At 35.2% G+C, this 22,769-nt stretch overlaps 1 protein-coding gene and 1 pseudogene across 1 annotated transcript in view; both read right to left on the bottom strand.

Annotated features, from left to right (window-relative positions):
- Window positions 1-22,769, bottom strand: part of ARB2A (ARB2 cotranscriptional regulator A) — a 527,996-nt gene that overhangs the window by 42,438 nt on the left and 462,789 nt on the right. The window lies entirely within an intron of this gene.
- Window positions 9,048-10,851, bottom strand: LOC138158844 (60S ribosome subunit biogenesis protein NIP7 homolog pseudogene; annotated as a pseudogene).

Raw genomic sequence — 22,769 nt, forward strand, 5'->3', positions numbered from 1 at the left:
GCATGCAAGCCATTCCAAACATGACTATTGCAGTAGCCTCACTGCTGACAGGTATGAAATGGGTCAACATAATAAGTTTATTATTCTTTTCCATATCCATTCCTTTATAACTGACTTCTTCACTCTAGATTGCTCTCTGCCTCCCCAATAATCTATGCCTATCAATTGCCTCCTTCAAAAAATGTCTTAACAGTCACCTCTTCAGGAAACCGTTTACTTGTATATGCAACAGATAAATCTCAAAATGTTATTCATTAAATTTAATTCTTGAAACAGAAGACTACATGAACTTCTAATATACAAGGAAGGTAAACCAATCCTTTAAAAACACCCACTCTTGTATTGAAAGTAAAAAATGTGGTGCAATTTTGGGTTCCTAAATGGAAATTTTGTCTCATATAGACAAAAATATTTTATCAGGTTATAAAAATTCAAGGTCACAATCTAAATTCTCTCTCTTCCTGAGATAACAGAAATGGGTTGGCAAACTAAAGACATGATCTTAGAGGTGGTATCCAGGAAAAAAAGTTAACATTCAAGATCCTAGGATTCAGTTTAACAATTTTGTTTGTGATTTGTATGAGGTATAATTTCTGACTATATATTTTCTTTTGGTTTTCCTTTTTCTCCTATTCATAGTTTATGATTTGTTATTCTGACCTTTTTACCCATGTTTTCTTCAGCTAATTTCCCTTTTTCTCTGCCTATAATCATTTGCTCTCCTCCTATTTCCACTTCCATTCTATTGGTCCTAAAATTCAGATTTCTTTCACCGAACTGTAAAGTTGTTTGTGAATCAGAATCATGTTTTTTATTTCCCTTATAATTTCATACAGTGTAAGCCACTGAGAGGCTACTTAGTAAATATTTTTGGCTAGCCATTATTGCCCAGGATAAACTTTCAAAAAGTTATATCATCATTTAGAGGGCATTTATATTACACGGTTTTATACTATGTCAATGTCTTTACAAATTCAAAGACTAATACTGCAAATGTTAGCCATTATAGTTAACCTCCATGTTGTTACAAGTGATAATACAAGAGGACAATGTTTTGGAATATATGTAAAGGAATAGAAAACCATAACATTAGAATTTTCTTCATTGTAGGTTGGATTTTACTTCCATAAGAAGGCATTATAAACTCAATGAAAAATGAATCCAATGATTCATTTCTTTGCTCTGAGAAATTTTCATACTTTTAATTTGATTTTATAAGGAACATTTAGTCCAAGTTTAAAAGTATAATACAAATGTTATACTAAAATAATATGAATAAGTTAAATCATCTTTCCTATCAAGGAATACATATAAAATGTAAAATATGTAAAAAAAACAAAGCAGGTACCAATAAAAATACATAAAGATTAAAAAGTGAAAGTAGGGGCTTGGCTGATGCAAGCTCTTAAAAAGCAGCACAGAAATGAGTCAGGCTAACTACTAAAGGACAGAAGACAAAACACATTGAAGCAATGAATATGTAAAATAACTTCTAAAAAGTGACTATATTTGCTTAATGCAGCACCACAAGCATTAGGCTCCTTTACAAACTTTTCTTCTTATGATGTATGCTAACTGGGGCATGCATGGCATAGTATAGATAAATGAAAATTGCAGATATTCCTCAAACTGCACTCAGCTATCAGCTTTCATCTTCACCATCACACACCAGGAAAAAAACTGCTAAAAAATAGTAAAATGAAAATCATTTAGATTTGCCCTCTTTCTCTCCCTCCATTCCCAAAACAGTGATGAGCATTTCTTAAGGAATAGAAGGATTTACTAAAATTAATATGTACTGCATATATTACTTCATCTAAATCTATCAGGCTTGTCAATCTATCAGTGGAAGAAAATCAGATTAACCACTAATTTGTTCTTCCAAAACCATGGTGATAACCATGGTGATCATTACAGAAAAACTTGTTATCCTATAGGTACCTAAAATTAGTTTCTTCTAACTTCTTAAAACGTATTTTTAAAAATATCTAAAATTAAGTTGATAGACTTGTAATTTTCCATTATTTTAACTTGTTTTCCTCTCCCCATGTTTGGGATTCTTAGAGAAAGACACCAAACTTCCATTTATATTTCAGGTCTTTAAGTAACATTTCTGTGCAACCACATCAATTATTGATTTTTTTAAGACTGTATCTCTTCCTTACTGCTTCTCCCAACTGAACAATAAAAATAAAACCAATATCTTCATAACAAATATATCAAATTCCCACATTGGCCATGTCCAAAATTTTATCTCATTTTGAATTTTAAAATAATCACTTGTTTGGAAGGAGGTGGGTCATGTGTTTTACCTTCAGGTCTCTTGGCTTGCACTCATTCCTTTCCCTAAACTTAGAATTCTACAGCTGTTATAACTTAAAGCTAAGCCATGGTTTATATTAGGAACATCACTAGACTTCAATTGAGGGGGTTCAATTATGAGTGCCAAGCTCTAGGTCACCATTTATTATCTATGCGACACATCTCTGGACTTCAGTTTTATCACCTGAAAAATGGGGATACTTATACATTAACTACCTCTCAGGGTTCTTGTGAAATTGACTTAAAGTAATACATGTAAAATACTTTATGCACGAACTATATACAGGTAAACTGTTATTATTTAACAACATGGTCTTCTAGTTTAAAAATTCATAACTAATCCTTTCCTATTAGTACAGTTCAAATCTAAAAGATTTAAGATTTTTCTATTTCTGACTCCCCTCAAAAGTTTCTATAACAACAGAGTGGCCAAACTGACCAAGGACTGGAGCTTGAGGACTACAGTTCAACATTATGATCAACACAGAACTTGGATGTTCCCCTTCCCTCATCCCCAATTTTAATACCCAAACATCGTTCTCTGGTTGGTGACAGGGGCACACTTGTGTATCTAGATATTATATGATCATTTAAAATCTTTCAGAGATTTCATAGGCAGCTTCAGGCTTGCAGGTTTCCTTGAGAGTAAACCCTAGTGCAATGAGTCCAGAGATCTGACCTTCTGAAGAGACAGGCAGTTCCTGCGCAACATGTGTCTTGGAGAAAGAAGAGGACTCTCATGTGCCCTCCACAGTTGGAGGGGTAGTAAAGGACTTGAAACCAGGATATGGGAAGCAAAAGGCCTGTACTTGGTTCTCAGCTATTACTGTGACTTATCTGGACCGGACAGAAATGGAAAGGTGTTGCCTATTTACCAGTTCCAAAATGTGTTCACCTTTTGGGGGAGTCCAAATCAGAAGTTGGCATTACAAGCCTTTGGGGGAACTGTTTAGGATCCCAAATTCATTATGTCTGTTGAAGAGTTAAAAAATCTTTCACTTAAATAATGTAGCTTATCTTTGCAATATGCTCCTGAAGTAGATAGGAGAAGTGTTTGAAGTGTGTGAAGACCCAGGGGGTGTGTGAAGGAAGCTGACGGGCAGGCCTGGGAAGGCCAAAGAAAATTTCTAAAAAAAAAAATTCAACAACTTGGTTGGAGGAAGAAACATTTTTACAGATGGATAAATCAAAGTAGAGTGGCTTACTTTTTTTTTAAGTCACACAATCAGTGTCATCAAATTCAACATTTGGAGGTTCATTCGTTTTCCTCCTGTCTTTGTATTTGGTTGCCAGACCATTGATCTGAGTATTCTACAGATCTGAATCCAAATGAAATGGCTAACTTTGAGCTCTAGGCAGTATTAGTCAGTGACGGAGTTGGGACTAGACTCTGGCTTCTGGAATCAATATACTGAATTCATGTTTATTCACTGTACACCTTTCTATCTAGTCATACATTCTAGTCAGCAGTTATTCCATCATGGCTCAGTCATGCAAATGAGATCACAGCTGTGATCTTGGACAAAGACCCTCATCCAATTCCTTTTTCTTTTTTTTCTGAGTGTTTTACATTGGTATACAAACATGTTTAAAAGTCTGGATTTGCTCATATTTTCTGTTGCTTTCCTGAAATTTTCCCTGTAAGTTTTCTTAAAAGTGGTATTTCTTAGTGTATATCCAGCAATATAGTCAGTGTTAAACTAAGTAGTATCCTAGAGTATCTGTCTATGACACAATCTAAATTACAAATAAAATACATTTCCATAAAATGTGGCTGGTTATACTGACAGTAGGTTGCTCTTCATATTATATACTCTAAAAAGCTGGTACTCTTGAATCATATACCAGCTTTGTATTATATTATGTAATGAAGAAAAGCAGGGGCAAGAGTGACTGAATTTTATTGTTTAGGTCCAGTTCCTTTGTAGGGTATAGATGTGCTATAGCTTAAGGAATGTGTTCATACATATTTTATATACATACAAATACACATATACTCAATAAAAAACCCAGAAGCATGATATTTTCATCATCATTTATAAGTATTAAGTACCTGCTTAGGCTTGACACTACACTATGTATTGTGTACACACACACACACACACACACACACACGACCTAGAACTAGTCCCTGTCTTCTATGAATGGAGGCCAATCCTTAGATAGCACCCCAAAGATAGCCATTTCTGCCATTACAATCATTTCTACCAATAAGACCTCCAAATCTATATGTCTAACGCTGATCTCTCCCCACATCTCTAGACTAACATTTCTAAATTCCACTGGACATTTATATTTGGATATCTCACTGCCCCCTCCAATTCAGCAAGTCCAAAATAATTTTTATTTTCCCCTCAGACTCCAGAATTCCTATTTCTAGTAATGTCACCATCTATGGTGGACATCTTGTTTTTGTATTTGAATCTTTCTTTTTCTTATTTTTCACATTTAAATGGCTGTCAAATCATGTCAAAACCTCTGTGTTAGGTTTCTTTTTAAAGTTTTTCTTTTTATTGATGTGTTTTATTTTCATATTTCATTTCCAAATATATCTCTTACTTTCCTTATCAGTGAGCCATCCTTCATATCAAAGAATTTTTTTTAAAAAGAGAGAAAAAGTCAGTTTAAAAAACTAAACAATATACTGAATTAGTTGTACAGTGTGCATAATATTCCACAATGCAGTACTCCCTATCCCTCGTCTCCCTGTAGAAGAGAGGGAGGTATATTTTCTTCTCTGGGAACCAGGTCTGCCATTATAATCACACAGCATGTTCAGCTTCTCTTTTTTCCTGATACTATTTCATTTGGTGATCTCCTTATCTCATTAACTCCCATGGATATATGGATATAATTACTATCTGTATGCTGATGATTCTCACATCTACCTGACCTTCCTCAGCTTCTCTGCTGACCTCCAATCTCACATATCCAACAGTCTTTAGACATCTCAAACTATAATTCCAGTCAACATCTTAAACTAAACATGTCCAAAACAGAACTCATTATCTTTTCCCTTAAACCTCCTCACTCCCTTTGCTATTGCTGTAGAGGGTAACACCATCCTCCCAGTCCCTCAGGCCTGCAACCTAGCAGTTATTTACTATCTCTCATTCTACCACAGCAAATCTGCTGCCAAAGTCTGTCAATTCACCTCTGTGACTTGTCTCCTACATACATCCCCTTTTCTCTTCCTGACACTGCCACCACTCTAGGGAAGGCCCTCATCACCTCATTTCTGGACTGCTGTAAAATTGGCTACTGGTGAGTCTATCTTCCTCAAATCTCCCCCTGTAATTCATCCTCCAATCAGCGACCAAAGTGATTTTCCTAAAGTATAGGGTCAACCATGTCACCTATTCAATAAACTCCACTGGCTCCCTATTGCTTCTAGATCAAATACAACGTGCTTTCTTTGACATTCAAAGCTCTTCAAAACTCTTTCTACCTTTCCAATCTTCTTAGACCTTACTCCCTGCCAGGTACTATTTGATACAGTAACCCTGGCCAGGTCCTACCTGGTCAGGTCCATGAACAAGACATGCCATCTCTCTGCTCTGGGAATTTTCTCCATCACCTAATGACTTTCCTGGCTTCTTCTAAATCCAAACTAAAATCTCATCTTTTACAGAAGTCTTTCCCAAACACTATCACAATACAGATCTCTGTTATATCTTATTTATTTTGTATACAGCTTGCTTTGTATCTATGTTTGCATGTGGTTTACATCATTGTAAGCTCCTTAAGGGCAATGACTTTTTTTCACCTGTTTTTGCATCCCCAGTGCCTGGCACAGAGCAGGCATTTAATAAATGGTTTTTTTTTTATTGATTGATTATATAGCCAATTTGTACTTAATGTAAGTTGACCATGCCACCAACTACCTCCTCCCCTCCAGGGATTCCATGTGGCTCAGCAGACCAACTAAAGAGGCTTCACTGCTTGTTCTCCCCACCTCCTGCCATCCCAGCTAGAGCAGAGGACCATTGGTGGGAGGTGGGCTGCACCAGCACTGCCACCCATTGGGGTGTTCTCATAATGTAAATTTATGTAAAGTGAGAACCACCTGTACACACACACACACACACACACACACACACACACACACACATTTCCTGGTTCTGCTTATTTCACTATGCATCAGTTCACTTCCATGCATCAGTTCCACTATGCTTCAGCTCTTCCATGTTTCTTTGAATTATTCATATTCACAATTCCTTATGTCAAACATTCATGTTTAGCTATTCCCCAATCAGAGGGCATCTACTTTAGTTCTAGAAAGACAACAAGAAATACCATAGAAAAATCAAGATTAAAAATAAAAAGAAATACAATGGCAAAAATAAATGATCTAGAAAATATGTCAAGGATATATAATCTAACAATCACTGGAATTTCCTAAAAATCATGGCAAAAAAAGAAAGGCTTGGATATTATCATTTATAAATTATAAATGAAAATTTCCCATATTTCTTAGAACCAGAGGACAAACAACAAAAAAATACAATCCATAGGTCACCTCATTAAAGAAACCACAAAATGAAAATTCTCAGGAACATCACAGCCAAAATCTTGGGCTTCCAGGTCAAAGAATTTCCAAGTAGTCAAAAAGAAAGAATTCAGGCATCAAGGAGCCAAAGTCAGGACCATACAAGACTTATAAGCTGTCTCTTTAAAGGAATGGAGAGCTAGGAATACAATATTCTAAAAGGCAAAACATAAAGGCTTGTAACCAAGAATTATCCATCTGGGAAAATTAAGTATAATCCTATAGGAGATGAAAAATGGAACTTTAATGAAACAGTGGATTTCTAAGCATATCTACTGCAAATGCTTGCTAGAACTGAGGAGATCCTTTGAAATGAAAATACAGAAATGAAGAGAAAGGTAGACACATTTGTTCTACTGATAGGGGTGATAATGGTAATAAACTAAGAAAATACTAATAGGACAAGTAAAAACAAATGTCTTCTCAGAACCTTAATTTCTACAGGGGTCATTTTGGCCTGGGGGTCATTTTATTCTGTTTTAATGATCTGAGGAGAAGTTAGAAATGAGAAGTGCAGAAAATTGGAATGGAAAGTAGGAGGGAGCGGAAGAAACCATCATTTCATATAACAAGACAATAAGGAAAAAAACTATTTAAACATAAAGAAAGGGAGCAGGGAATGGATTTTCCCTGATTCTTACTCTCACCTGAACTAGACTAAGGAAGGTTAAACACAATTACACACACATATGCATACAAATTGCAGTACATAAATATGATAAATTTAACAAAGAAATAGGATGAGACAGGGAGAGAATATGGAGAAAGGAGACTATATGAGAGAGGGTAGGATAGGTAAAGGGATAGTAATAAACAAAACAAATTTACCTTTGAAAGGGCAAGTTTGGGGGATATTCAAAAGGGAAGAAAGAAAGAGTAAAAACCTGGAATCAAAGGTAGGAAAAAAGTAAGAAAAGAAAGAGTAATGGTTCATAAATAGCCTTCTTGGTTATCAATAAAATTCTAAGAAATGGGAAAATGTGATATTATGAAGAATATTGTCTTTAAATAGCTAAATGTGTTCACAGTATGACAAGAGTTAAAGATCTCTGGGGCAGCTAGGTGGCGCAGTGAATAGAGCACTGGCCCTGGAGTCAGGAGGACCTGAGTTCAAATGTGACCTCAGACACTTAACACTTATTAGCCATGTGACCTTGGGCAAATCACTTAATCCCAATTGTCCTGCCCTCCCCCTTCCAAAAATAAAAACAAACAAACAAGAGTTAAAGATCTCTGACCTACAAAATCTGGTTATCAAGTGAAAATCTCCTTGCAGTTTGATAAAGTAAGAACAGAAGGATTTCTCACTCCTTGTAGATGCTTAAAATGTTTAAAGTCTTTTAATTGTTAAATGCAAATAACTTTTTTCTTAAAGGACCAGTAGAAACTAAAATGAAAATTGGTTTTAGAGAGGAAATGTTTGAATCCAGTCCTGTTCTTTTCAAAATTTTTTGAGGCAATACCTAAGTTTCTTGAACAAGTTTGTTTTGTGTGTAAGAAATCCTGAGAACTGGAAAGAACTACCTTTATGTAATGATGTCCTCTCAATTTTTAAAATGAGTTGATAGCTGTAAGAGGAGGTGATTTACTTCTAGCAGCAAATGGGAAGAAAAAAAAGCAAGACACTTAAAAAAGGATGGTGGTAATGGTTAACAGTAGAGAAGTGTCTGTGCCTTTTGCTTAGAGAAGCTCATTTATGTGTTTCAGTCAGAAGGACTACTGAACCAACTTTAGTTAAGGTAAACTATGACTAAAGAGCTAGTCACTCTGAAGAGGTGATGACAATCGCTTTCTCTAAGTCATTCCAGTTAATTTGCCCACTTCCCAGCCAAGTTGGGTCTACATTTTGTGACTTTTTTCTCCCTCTGAATCTCCAAAGAGTGCTTTCTTGGAGCTTTGGCCATATGAATCACCATTGGCTCTGTAGACAAGATGGCAACTTTCCCACTCATCTAGAGGAGTAGAGTTCCAAGTCCCTTCCTCAATTAGGCACAAGTATGACAACATTATTATTTTTTAAATTATGGAGCTTAAGAAAAACATCAGCATCAACTTAAGTTGGGGATAGACTCAGGGAGAGAAAAGAGTAGCAGATATATTAATCAATGTCATAAATGATAAGAAAAATGATTAAAGATCCTAGGCAATTTTTTTCCCATAATAATGATTATGAACTTAACTAAGAGATATAAATAAGAACAGGCATAATCTATTTTTTTAATTGAAGTTAAAGGAATACAGAACCTTAGGATCACGGTTACTATGTATATGCACTTAAAATCATTTGCATATATGATTTTGGCATTAGTTGAAACTATGAAGGTGAAAATAGTATGAATATAACATATAATTTAATAATGGGGCTTTAGGGGTTTTTTCTTTGTTTTTTTTTAACATGGTATTCAATTTAGTCACTATTAAACAAGAAAGGTTCAAAATGAATCACTTTCTTGCTAAATAAGTATTCCCCCTGCATTTGCTTATAATGATAGCAAATGGTTTTGCCCCACTTTTACTTTAAGTACATTATCTCAATTGATTCTGTGAGGTAGATATTGTGAATCTCCATTTTACAAATGAGAAAACTGAAGTGAGAGACATTAAGTGACTTGCGCAGGATCAATCAATCAATAAACATTCACCAAACACCTACTATGTGACAAGCACTGTGTTAAGTGTTAGATTCAAACCCTGGCCTTTCTAATTCCAAAACTAGTATTTGATCCACTATGCCACAGCGTCTCTGCAACGATCAACAAAAGATCAAGTATATAGGACATAGTGTTTTTGATAGGGACTGGTACAATGGTGATTATATAATCCAGTTGCTCATGCAAAGAAAAAAAATGAAGATCTTTCTATTCAGTCACAAGTCCATCATATGAGTTCAATTCCGTCTTCATGGTGCACATATTCCCCAGTGTCAACCTAGTGAAACAAGACAATTGCCATGGCTTGCACTTTCTGGCAGTCCCATGCAGACTTTGTCCAAAGGGACATCTGCCATGGAGTACACCTACCAATCCCTAATACTAATGAGTATTTTCTGTGATTCGGACCAGGTCAGATTTTAACACATGGTTCCCACTTAAGAATGACTGCTCTGCTCCTGGCTTCCCCTATATCTTATGGTTTGCATAAGATGTCAGTTAATCTAGGGTTATGACATACTATCTTGACTTCTGAGTCTTAGTGAATGTCCCAAAGTAGGCCCCCCTCAAAGATATCAACTTCTCCTGGGAGATATTTATTGCCAACTTAAGAATGTTTTCACTTACATAGTAGATTTTGTCTTTATGGAGTCAGAAACAGTAGGTGCTGTCAACTCGGTCCACAAGTAACTGACTATTTTCTCCAGTATATTTTGAGAGCTTCTGGAATAAGGTCCAAGTTTTTTCTTCATTCAGAGGTTGCATTTTGCTATACAGTTAACATGGAAGGAATCTCATGCTCCAGGTCTTCATAAATGGAAAATCTTTGTTTTACTTTGTGAAAAATTTAAGACCAAATTTAACTTTCTCTTAACTTAATATTTAGTGATTGTAAAAATTGTAGTTTGCCCACTGACAAAATTATGTGTGGAACAAAGATTTCTCTAAATAATGTAGTGTAACATTTATTACAGTGTCATTAGTTGTACATAACTGCACCATTACTAGAATAGTAGACTTAAAAAAATAATTTCGGAAGCATCTCTTATTTTATTCCTGTCCCTTTTAAATGCTGTTTCTGTCTTTCAAATCCAGACTATTATTACAACACAACCTATACTACAAAGGCATGGGGGATATTTTAAATAATACCATTTGAAATGAAGTACTTAAGCAGCTCTACTTATACTAAAGGTTTTGTTTTGGGATATAGAATATAAAACTATTTCCTCAAGATATTTTGTGTTTGGCATAAAATATTAAAAATGTCTCATTTCCAAGAGATCTGGTGGGAGTTTATGACAGATGTGTTATTTCTTTCTTCATTTTTTTTTTGCAGGATTATTGTGTCTAATTAGCACCGATGATTTACCCATGATAGTATGAACTTCTTGAGAGGAAAGAAAAGTAGAACATCTTCTTTGGAGAAACAAAACAAAACAAGCTGAGCAAAGACAGAAGAAAGGCACTTTTTTAGGTGTTTTACAACAAATATCCACAAGTAGCCCTCTGAGAGTTCTCTTATTTATGCACCGCCATCTGATTCTTCCTATTGCCTTCAGCACTACAAAACACAGACCATGGTGTTCCAAAGCATTTTCCAGGTGTGTGGAGCAATTGTCACTACTTCCTATTTATAAAGCCTGTCTAGTAAAAGAAGACAAATTACTGTAAGTAGAGTAAATGTGATTAAACAAGCCCTCTGAAGCCAAGAGGCTACATGGTGAAGGGTCATTACTACAAGTGACCTCTCTTTGCCCAGACCAGTATTGCAAATGGTTTCAAAATGAAATTTCCTTGTTGCTATCTCAGATTTGGAGTTCAGTTGGCTTTGCAAGATTTTTAAGAGAGTGAAAAAATTTTCAAACATATGCTCACAGAGGAAATGTGTCCCTCTTGTCCTGATAAACATTTTCAAGTATTTTGTGGTATCCTAATAATGTATTCAATTGTGCCAGAATATTTTGGGCATATATTGAGCACGATATGAAACACTTTACTCATCTTAAGGAATCTCTTCAGAAATGCTGAAGAGATGTAGGCATAATCACAATTAAGGTAAGAAAGGAGAATGTATCCCAGTGAATGCCAAGATAATCTGAATCAAATAAAAAGTTGAAATTTGTTAACTTTTAATTAAAACATCTACACTGTTTCTTTCACCTGATTGTAGCCCCATATGGCAAGGTCAGCCCTTTCAGTGAACAAACAGCTCAGTCGCCTCCAGTGTGGCTGTTATCTTTCTCAACAAGGGGAGACATTTGGCACAGCCTAAAGCTGGGGCATGAACCCTGGCTAAGCTTAAGACATTTATCTGACAGCATCAGCTGACACTCCACAAACACATTTGCTCTCCATGACCCCAGAGCATTCGTGATTAATCAAAAATGTATCTTGGATCTTGAGAACAAGCTACAAGCAGGCACACACAAAAAAAGAATATGCTCTCGATCTCGCTTATCGACTCAAGAGGTATATTGAATTTAGAAATAGCAAATAGAATAAAATGATCAATATGTTCTCACTTGTCCATGGAAGAGCAAACTTTATCCCTCAAGCAAAAAGCATTGATCATGTAAATATTTTTGAGCTGCTTTCAAACTAAAGAAATGCAAAAAGCACATGGCCTGTATTGGGGGAACAGGGGTGTCATAAGGGGCTCAAGCTTTAACTTGTTAAAAAAATGTCTACATATAGCTTCAAGATAGGAAGTGCAAGCATGCTCTGATGTGGAAATCATTTAAAATAGGTGCTACCAAATCTCATTTTGATTACTCCTCACCAAGTTGTTCTTAATAAAACATTATAAGAGAGACTTTAAAACTTAATGAAGGTACATAATCTGCAGCAGAGAAAACTCCCTGTCTTAATTCAAATGAGACATAGTTAGAACATACCCCCCCCCCACACACACTGTTTACAATTTATAATTTATGTCTCTTGGTTCAAATATGCTATTTTCTGCAGTCAATTGCTAAGTGATATGATTAGCATGTGAATATTGTAAAATTCTGCTTTCCAACACAAACAGAGAAGCATAATTTAGGACATTTCCATGTTCATTTGTAGTTTTCACTTTCTAATAACAATACTGAACTCTAATTTAAGTATGTAATGGGAAACACAAGTCATGTGCCCCACCCATGATAATATGAAAATGATTATTATTACAACAACTTTCCACAACTGCACTTATTAAATCCCATTCCTTCTGATTACCTACTGGTTAGGTTACAGTGTTTCATGATAATCCAGCACTATCACTTTACTAAGGAAAAAGCGACATGCTCTGGTCCCTGTTGGCATGGCAAACAAACTTTCATAGCATGTGCTCACTCTATAAAATGGTGGTACTAATTAGAAGATATAAACTCATGCTGAGACATGATATGAATTGGCTTTATGTATCTACTAAGCTCACAGCAGTGCTAGATTTATACTGTTGCTTCCTTAAACTAACATTGAACAGAAAACTCAACAACTTTTAAATCTGTACAAAAAGAAAGGAAAAGTTATGCTTAAAAATAAAAGGAACCCTCACGTTGTTCAATTTCACTTTCACTCTTAAACCATTTCCTGTTGCATAGCATGCTACTCTCCCATATGTTTACCTTACTTGGATTCTTAAAACATGAATTGTAAGCACTAGACATCACAGCTGTATGTTTTGACATCCATGGTGAAAATGAGCAGAAAATCTAACTGTTCCATATCAAGAAGTATTTTTACTAGTGCTAATGTGCCTTAAATACCTTGTTCCACAGATGAGTGGCCTGGCACCTGCTGCATGAGAAATAGCCAATTACTGTTCAGTGTCTCTAATTTTCTGATTCAATTAGCATGCTTCAGAGCTTTCCAGTTTAATTGCAAACTACTTCACAGTTAGCTCTCTGATTAATCATTGCCCATCTGCAAGCCATCGGAAAACTTAGTGGAACAAATTTGTGTACTTTGGAATGCTGGGAGCTTAGCAAATCAAACTTGTTTTGGTATATAAAGCTTTAATTTTGTTTGCCCTTTTCAGCTGCACTTGTAAGAAGCTCTGTACTGATTAAACAGGAAGTCCGGACAATAATATGCTACATTATGCATATAATTACTGTAAATACGGCTGAGATTGTAGAAACATCATTTAAGGTTAGGCACTAACATGTATGGAGTAGGGGTCAAGAAAACACATTTGGAATCAATTTCTTTCCATTATGACCAAATACAAGTATCATGGGGGGAAATGGTGATATACACTGATGTCATTCTAGCACCTGTTCCCCTGAAGGCATTTTCAAATCTTTTCTATTCTTATGAACTACATTTTCTTTTTATTTAATTAGTAGAGTAATAACTTTTAGAAGCTGTTTACAAAACATATATTACAGATTTTTAAAGAACATGAACATCACAATGGTTTCATGCTCTTTTCCAAGCTTTCTTGATGTTTCACTAGACATTTGGCTGTGAATGTTAGACCTTTAAAAAAAATCATTGTTATGCTTTTTGTTGTTCAGTTGTTTCAGTCATATCTGACTCTTGGTGACCCCATTTGGGGTTTTCTTGGCAAAGATAACTGGAGTGGTTTGCTATTTCCTTCTCCAGTTCATTTTACAGATGAGGAAACTGAGGCAAACAGGGTGAAGTGACTTGCTCAGGATCACACAGCTAGTAAGTATGTGAACCTAGATTTGAACTCACTGAAGATGAATCTTCCTGACTCCAGATCTGGCACTCTATCCACTGTGCCACCTAGCTGCCCTGCTTTTATATATGATTTTTAGCTTGAATTTTAGATGGTAAATATAATTTCCATTTGAGGATAATGAAAAATGTAATGCTTATATGATTGGCAGTGTAGCATATTGGATAGAGAGATGGCCTTAAGGACATGAATATCCTCCTCTTCTGATTCCTACCTGATGAGTGATTCTGGGCAAGTTACTTGACTTATTAGTGTCCTAAGCAACTCTCTAAAAGTTGCAGAGAAGATGCTAACTTACACTGGTAGAGGTAGCTTCCTCATCTGGGAGTTTCCTGTTTCAATGAAATTACACATTTCCTATACTGCTTTATATATCCAATGAACACAGGCTGGCTCCATGTCAGTAAAAGTGTAAAGGGGATTCTCCTCACAGAATGTGGAACTGGGAAACATGACCTCTAAGGTCCCTTTCAACTAAGAGATTCTATGATTTTTTTTTCTTTTTGGCAAAAATGTAAATTATTTTTGTTCATTAGCATGTTAGGGAGCAAAACCTAGTTAAATTAATTTAAGCTGATAAGACGCATTAAATTCAAGACCATGAGGTCTGATTTTTCCTATGTTAGGTTATGGTAGAACTGTCAGCTTCTCTTCTATAACCTCACAAGAACAGTGTTATCTTGTAATGTGGTTGACACATCACAACCCTATAAATGGCTGTCTGAAAGGGTAATGTATAATGTAGAGGACTATATGCTTGGATAAAAATGATCTGTAATGGCTTTTGCTGAAAAAAATTATGAAAATGCTGAGACTTTTTTTTGGCTAAGCTTCTCGGAGTAACACAGAAATAGCTAAACTGCGCAGCTAGTGGATTTTAAAATAACATTAAAACAGGAAAAATGGTGATTGCAAAACAAAGGGAAAAGAGAAAATGTTCAATCCTTTTTATGCTTTTTAAGTTTTTAAAAGTTTTATTAATATTCTATATTTTAATGGCACAGTTACTTCACCAGAAACCAATGAACCCTCCCTTTCAACAAAGAAAGACAGCTAAAAAAAAAACAACTGATACTGTGATCATGTCTCACAGCACATACCTCATTCCACACTTACACTCCCCCATTTCTTTACTGAAGTGGGGATGCATGTTTCAGTATCCGTTCTGAGACTGAGAATGATAATTACAAGTCTTCATAGTTTAACTGGTTTTTTTTGGTGTTATTTTTATTTATATTATTGTAGAATCGTGTACAAATGCTTTCCTGATTCTGCTTACTTCATTTTGCATCTGTTTATACAAGTCTTCTCACATTTCTATGTATCCTTCATATAATTATTTCTTAGGATACAATAATATTGTATCATATTCATATACCACAATTTATTCAGTTGTTCCCTAATTGATGAGAACTCATTTTGTTGTCTCCAATTTTTTTTCTACTATTAAAAAGTGCTGGGACAGCTAGGTGGCACAGTGAACAGAGCACTGACCCTGGAATCATGAGGACTTGAGTTCAAATCTGGCCTCAGACACTTGAAACACTAGCTGTGTGACCTTGGGAAAATCATTTAACCCCAACTGCCTTGTCTTCCCCCCCTCCAAAATAAATATGAATAAAAGTGCTACTGTGGGTGTTTTGATACATATGAGGCCTGTCTTTGACCTTCTTGGATTATATTTCCAGTAGTGGCATCATTACTAGGTAAAAGGCATGAAGAATTTTCTCACAGAATGCCAAATTACTTTCCAGAATAGTTGGACCAGTTCATTACTCCACCAGCAATATATTAGTGTGTTTGCCTTCCTATGTAGCCCATAAAACATTATTTCCATCTTTTATCAACTTTTTCACTATAAGGGGTATGAAGTAAAACCTTAGAGTTGTTTTAATTCGCATTTGTCTTCTTGTTTTTTTTTTAATGCAATTTGCAATGACCTCTCAATAATTATTGATAGTTTGACAATCCCCACTTCCACACACCTGGCAAGGAGCAAAATATGGGAAAAATAAAGGATTTCTTATTTTCTTTCCTTTTAGGGTAGAGACTCATTGAGGCCAACAACTCCAATATCTTTCACTTTGTCTCCATTAAGGGCAATAAAGCTCAAGTGGTCTGACTCTAGGCCTTCCCGTCACTATGCAGGCAGAGGGTATAAGGAATGCTGAGGGTGGAATCGGATCACTGCAGCTCAGACCAGCGGGCAGGCATGCTGAAGCTTTTGGTTACCTTCTGTACTGACTGCTAAGGGCAGGGAAGCACTACAGGCATTCCTGCTAAGATCCAATTATAAAATCATGAAGCTTTGTGGGCAGTTGGACCCAAGAGGCTGTTGTGAGGTCATGGGATAAATGGATGGACAGCTTGCTCAAGACTAGGCAAAGAAAACAACATTTTTACATCACACCTAGGGAAGATCTCTATGCAGAAAATATGAAGTTAATGATGTTAATCTTTATTTGGGAAAAAGGGACAAACACATCCTTTCCCCAACCCAGTACCAAAAGAACCTTATATAATTAGAAATGAGTGATTAAATGCCATACCTTTTAAAGAAACAAAATGAACTGCCCCAAATGAAATTTACTTGAAGCTATACCAGACTGAGCCTTGACATTTTTCACTGCAAGGTCCACTTCTGATTTTGCCTCTGGCTCACTAGCTACTCAAATGTTAGTCTGCTTCAGTAAGTAACACAACTGAATAGGGATGAGGTATATTAAATGAAAAAGATTGGAAAGCATATTGAGAATGATGAAAGAACTCAAAGTGTTTGGGAAGGACATTTAACTTGGGGTCTGGGGTCTTCCGACAATAATTTCTCCAATACATAAAAAGACTGACATGTTCTCTGGGAGGCTGGCAGCAGCCATAATATCAAACTTCAAAAGGTAATAGTGTCCAATTTTTAATATGGTTTCCAGAAGATGGTCTACTATGGGCATCTTATTCAGCTTCTTGTGCAGTTTCACCAGTACTGTTTACATCATATTAGAAAGACAAGATTACCAACCATGAAGTCCTGGAATACAGCCAGTCTACCAGTAGCAAAGAAATGGAGTTTTTTTGGACATAGGGATAGATGGGCAGAGCCTGGAGGGATGATGGGTATCAGCAGGATCCTGAAGGAGACATTGTCTGGTGAGCTGCAGCAGGGTAATCATAAGCATTCAGGGCAGAAGAGTTTTGAAAGCCACACTGCAGCACAACTTTGAAAGATGCTGCAAGACTGTGTTGGGCTAGAGGGAAATCATGGCAGCAGGGAGGCAGCTATGGGGACAGACACCAGAAGTGAAAAAGATCTTTCTAAATTCTTAAGAGCATTTGTTAGCATCAAAGCTGCAAGTGAGGGGTGCAGCTGAAAATCCAAGGGGAGATAGATTTTCTGCGCTACAAAGGGGACTGAATTTCCTCTTCATTCACATATTCATACATTGCCCCAGTCACAATCAATAATGTCATCTTCCCTTAAAAAGAATAATTATGTACATTCACATGTACTGATGGAGCTCTTCTAACTTTTAAGATGTGGAATGAAAGCCACTAAAAAGTTCACCTAAACTTTTTCTTTTGAGAAAACAAATGCTGAAATACAGTTCTCTTCTAAAGGTAAGAGAATATTTCAAAAGGTAGACTGAAATCACCATCTACCTAAAGTAGATGTATCTTGATAAAATACATGCATTTTACCACATGCATTTAATGATGTTTTAATGGATTTAATGCATATATTACAGGTATTTTGTTACTGTTTATATTTTATTGTTAATTTAAAATTATGATTAGTATTACTGAGATTAAATGCTACTTAGAATCCTAAATTTACACCTGTGAATAGGATGGGAAATGCTGTTGCATGAGAGAAATACCCTATTTTTATAGAAAAAAAGAAATGGAAATCTTTGTGAAACCCATTCTTTCATTTATGCTGCACATAAATCACACACAATAATGTGAAAGTTTCAACAAATTGAAACTAGCTATGTCTCATTATTACTCTTAAGCATCTTTGTTCAATTTTTCACTTGCACATAAGAATGGATAGTTCCTAACTGACATGAAGAGATATGAACTTTTTTACAATTTAGAAAAAACACTTAGATTTTAAAATTTATACAATCTGGTAAAAATATATATATTTTCCACTTTAAAACCATTTTCTTGTGCACTAACACCACAAAAATAACCTGAGTTTAAAATAGTGAATTTCACATATGGCTAGTTCACAGTGAGATAAAGTTGTAAATGAGGGGAATATGTGAGGAAAACATAAAAAGGCTTAAGTGCACATGCAATTAAAATATGATGTTACATGATGTATATGTCTATTGAATCCCCCCCCCGCCAAAATTTCCAAGCAAAGAGGCTTAATATCTCACAATGTAAATTCAGTTTCACATGTTACATATGGCATTTGTGACTACATATTTAATTTAAGTATGCAAGTCTCAATTTAGAGGAAGTGTAATGTGGGTGAGCAGATAGCATGAGAATCTAACCTTTTGCATTTCTTGACTTTTTTTTTTAGACTAACAGTAGTTTATATTAGCTTTTATATAGTTTCTGTACCTTTGATTTTCAGACTTCAAATGTCATAAAAATCCAGAAGCTGAGTTTTCACAGAAGGTGATTTTTAACCATGAGCTATTTATCCCATGAAAATAAAACTTTATGATCTTATGGCAACTGGAACTTTCACATTTTATGATTTTTAATTTGTAATCCTAATATTGCATAAACATATTTCTTGCACTTTTAAAACTGCCAGAATTTCTACAAGATATGGAAAGAAGAGAAAAAAATGGAAAAAATCTTACACCCAAATATTTCAGAAATACAAATGCAAATATCCAAGCACTTCCAAAGCATCACATTTATGTGAAAGTAGTCCCTCTCTAAATCAACGTCAATGTCAGTCAAAAAGCATTTATTAAGCACATACTACTTTATAGGCACAGTGCTAAGTGCTAGGAATATAAATACATACAGAACAATAGAGTCCCTGCCCACAAGGAGCTTACATTCAAATGAGGGAAGACAATTTATAAAAGGAAGCCTGAAATGGGAGAGGTGGAGAGGAATGAAGAAATGTTCAGTACCTGAATAGTGGAAAGAAAGTCTGAGGAGGGCATCCCAGAGAGGATTATCTTTGTTGTTGAATAACTTAATTATGCAATTACTTCTTGATTATTCACCATAAGGCAAAGGATTTTATAGGCATATAGTCTAACCCCCTCAATTTACAGGCAAGAAAAATGAGCGGTAAAAGGTTTAAGAGATTTGCTCAAGGTCTGAAATTAGCAAAGTGGACTTTATAACTCATCTTCTGACTCCTAGTTACATGCTTTATAAATGCTTGTTCAACTACATTTGAAAAGGTGTCTTTATTATGAGCTAACATTTAAATTAAAGGTAAGAAAATAGATGGGTGAGATCTAGCTATATATATATATATATATATATATATATATATATTCTTATCTGTGGATATAAAAATTATCAGATAAAACTGCACAATAGTTCTTATTTTTGCACCTTCTATTGTTTTATATCACAAGCAATTAGGCATATAATATACTTCCCAAATCACTTTGATCCTATACAGAGGGGAAAAGTGAAAAACTTGGTGAATTGTTATCACTCTTATAAACAATCCTGAATTCTTATAAAACTAACCTCAAGTGGATTAATTTTTTTTTCTCTTCCACAAACTTAAAAGAAACTTTTGGGAAGCATTCTGGAATAGAGTAAGAATTCATTTTTTAAAGGTAGAAAATATACTTTAACTCTACATAAAATTATTATTAAAACTTCAAAATAATTTAAGCAATTAATTAATATCTTTTTTTACATCTCGACAGAAAGGTTAAAATTCATTTATACCATTATGATCATGCTTGGAGGCAAGTTAACTTGAAGGAAAGGTTGAAAAATAAGGCTTATTTTTCTGACCTATGGAAGGAACTTAGAGAATTCAAAAACCTTGAAGAGAAAACATGGTGGCATAAGAATTTGGTTTTTTATGACAGATGTGGTCTGTAGAGTTTCCAGCTCAGGTGGTGTTGGAAGGTATCCTATTGTGGAGCAGAGAATCCAGTAGGTTTCTATTCTGGAAAGTTTTTTTTTTTTGTTTTTTTTTAAGCAATCGGGGTTAAGTAACTTGCTCAAGGTTACACGGCCAGTTATTTCTGGGTGTGGTGCTGAGTGTCTGAGCCCGGGATTCGATCTCCAGGTCATCCCAACACTGGAGCCGGTGCTGTTACTCGCTGAGCCACCTGGCCACCCCTAAGCAATTGGGGTTAAGTAACTTGCTCAAGGTTACATGGCCAGGTGTTTCTGGGTGGGTGCTAAGTGTCTGAGCCCAGGATTCAATCTCCAGGTCATTCTGACACTGGAGCCAGTGCTCTTACTCGCTGTGCTACCTGGCTGCCCCTTGGAAAGTTTTTAACTACTGTGCTAGTAATAGGCTGAATTTGCTATATAAGAAACAACCTAGTTAAATGTTAGAGGCCTATCACCAGTAAGTTGGCTCTTGCCAACTCATGAAACAAACAAAAAAATTAAAAAGGTCCTTAGTTTTGGTGTAAATGTACACTACTATCTATAAACATTATCTTACCTGTCTATGGTCTAAATGTAAGATCTTTGTCTAATGGCCAACAAACTGCCATACTATTGTAAGAGTTAGTTCACATCAATATTGGCATTCCAGAGATGAATGAAACTAGTGGACAAAAAAAAGTTGCAGTGAAATAAACGTCTTGTTCACAGGTTCTGGTTAGTGAGTCAAACAAAGAAGTTGATTTCATTGTGTATCTAAAAGCAATACGACATATCACTTCATGTGATACTTAGTCAACTCCTTTTGTAATACTCAAAAAAAAGCATGAGCAAAAAGACATCCACGAAGATAATTACAACTTAGGCACCAACATCAGCTGCAGGGGATGAAGAAAGGATTAGAGGAATTCTGTGAAGAAGTTGACAAGATGTTCCAAACTCAGTCAATAGATGCTTTGGTGCTTGGTGATTTTAATGTGAAGACGGGCACAGAGGAAGATGGTAAAAAAAATTATATATATGTGTGTGTGTGTATATATATATATATATATACATATATATATGCTTCAGGTTCAAGGGGGAATGAGGTCAAAGGCTTATGGATTACTTAGGAGTATTATATCTTTTATTATATTTTCTTAAAGAAGAGATATATGGAGCCAGATATAGTGAGCACCAAAAAATATCACACAATCAAAAACCATGAAATCAACTTTATCTAAACAGGCAGAAAACTACTTGTTACTGATGACAGAGTCATTTCAGAAGAACCAGTTTCATGGACAATCAGAAACAGAGCTGTATGCAGAATCAGTCTGTATACAATTAGATAATCAATTTGTAATTGGAAAGGTCAAAATCAACATTTTATTAAAAGGATAAAGATAAAAAAAAACCATGGAGAGAAACTTAAACAGTTTTTAAAATGACATTCAAACAAGGTATCAAAGCCAAAAAATGGGTAATAGAAAAAAGAGAGATACTCACTTCAATTATTACTATTTCCTACAAAGATTTAAAGGAAACAAAGTAGTTGTTATAGTGAGGAGGCCAGAAGATCTCAGAAACCATAGTCAATCTCCTGGCCAATGAGAGTTATGGAAACTAAGTACCATCACTACAGAAAACATTAACTTACAAAATATCATGGAGCAAGTTGGTGGAATATTATAAGGAATGCTATCTCTTAAGCCAACAAAGAATAGGGAAGAGCAAATCTATGGAAAATTTGGTTTGAGGTATAGCTAAGTCTCATTATCTCAAGAGGTTTGTGTAAAGAAAACTAGGAGTATAAATAGAAAATTGCAAACCAGTTTTCAGTATTTCTATAACAATCTCTTTTAATGACAGTTAAACTACTACTTATTCACTCTAACTTTTCTGTCCTGGATGTGCTAATTGGAGAATGAGAAATGCATTTAAAACAATCGTTTGAAAGAATGGCTGGATTAAGTCAAGTATACACTGATAAATTTTGTGTTAGCAGAAATATCTTTGAAGCACAGAGAGATAGATAGTATTACAAAGTAACTTAAAGTGATGATTCTGTCTTGGGGAAAATATCAGAAGAATGAAAAAAAAACAGTAATGGAAAGTACAACAATAACTTCTAACTGCCTACCTTGTTATTTCAATAAAATCTTTATGGAAATATTCATCTATGAATCAAGTATATCTTTCATGAAAATATGAAAAAGAAACACATGCTTTAAGGATGATGTTTAATAGTACACAACATAGTCCGTAAGAGAAGGAATTAGTAGATTTTATGTGGAAACACAGGGTGAACAAAGGATCTGTTTCTGTCTGCCTATCTCTGTTTCCACTTTAGGAGTGACATCAATATGAATCCAGTCAGCAGAATTATTATTTGTAACACCTGCTCCATCAGGTAGTCAGTATTTACCAGCAGTACTCCTTTATTTGTACCAACTGTATGTGGCACTTCTGTGATTTTTTAAGGTTGTAAGCCCTGGTCACACATGTTCAC

This window comes from Petaurus breviceps, unplaced genomic scaffold, assembly GCF_028583685.1.
Source record: "Petaurus breviceps papuanus isolate PSGF00001 unplaced genomic scaffold, PetGlider_PUasm1.0 175, whole genome shotgun sequence".
Lineage (NCBI taxonomy): Eukaryota > Metazoa > Chordata > Mammalia > Diprotodontia > Petauridae > Petaurus > Petaurus breviceps.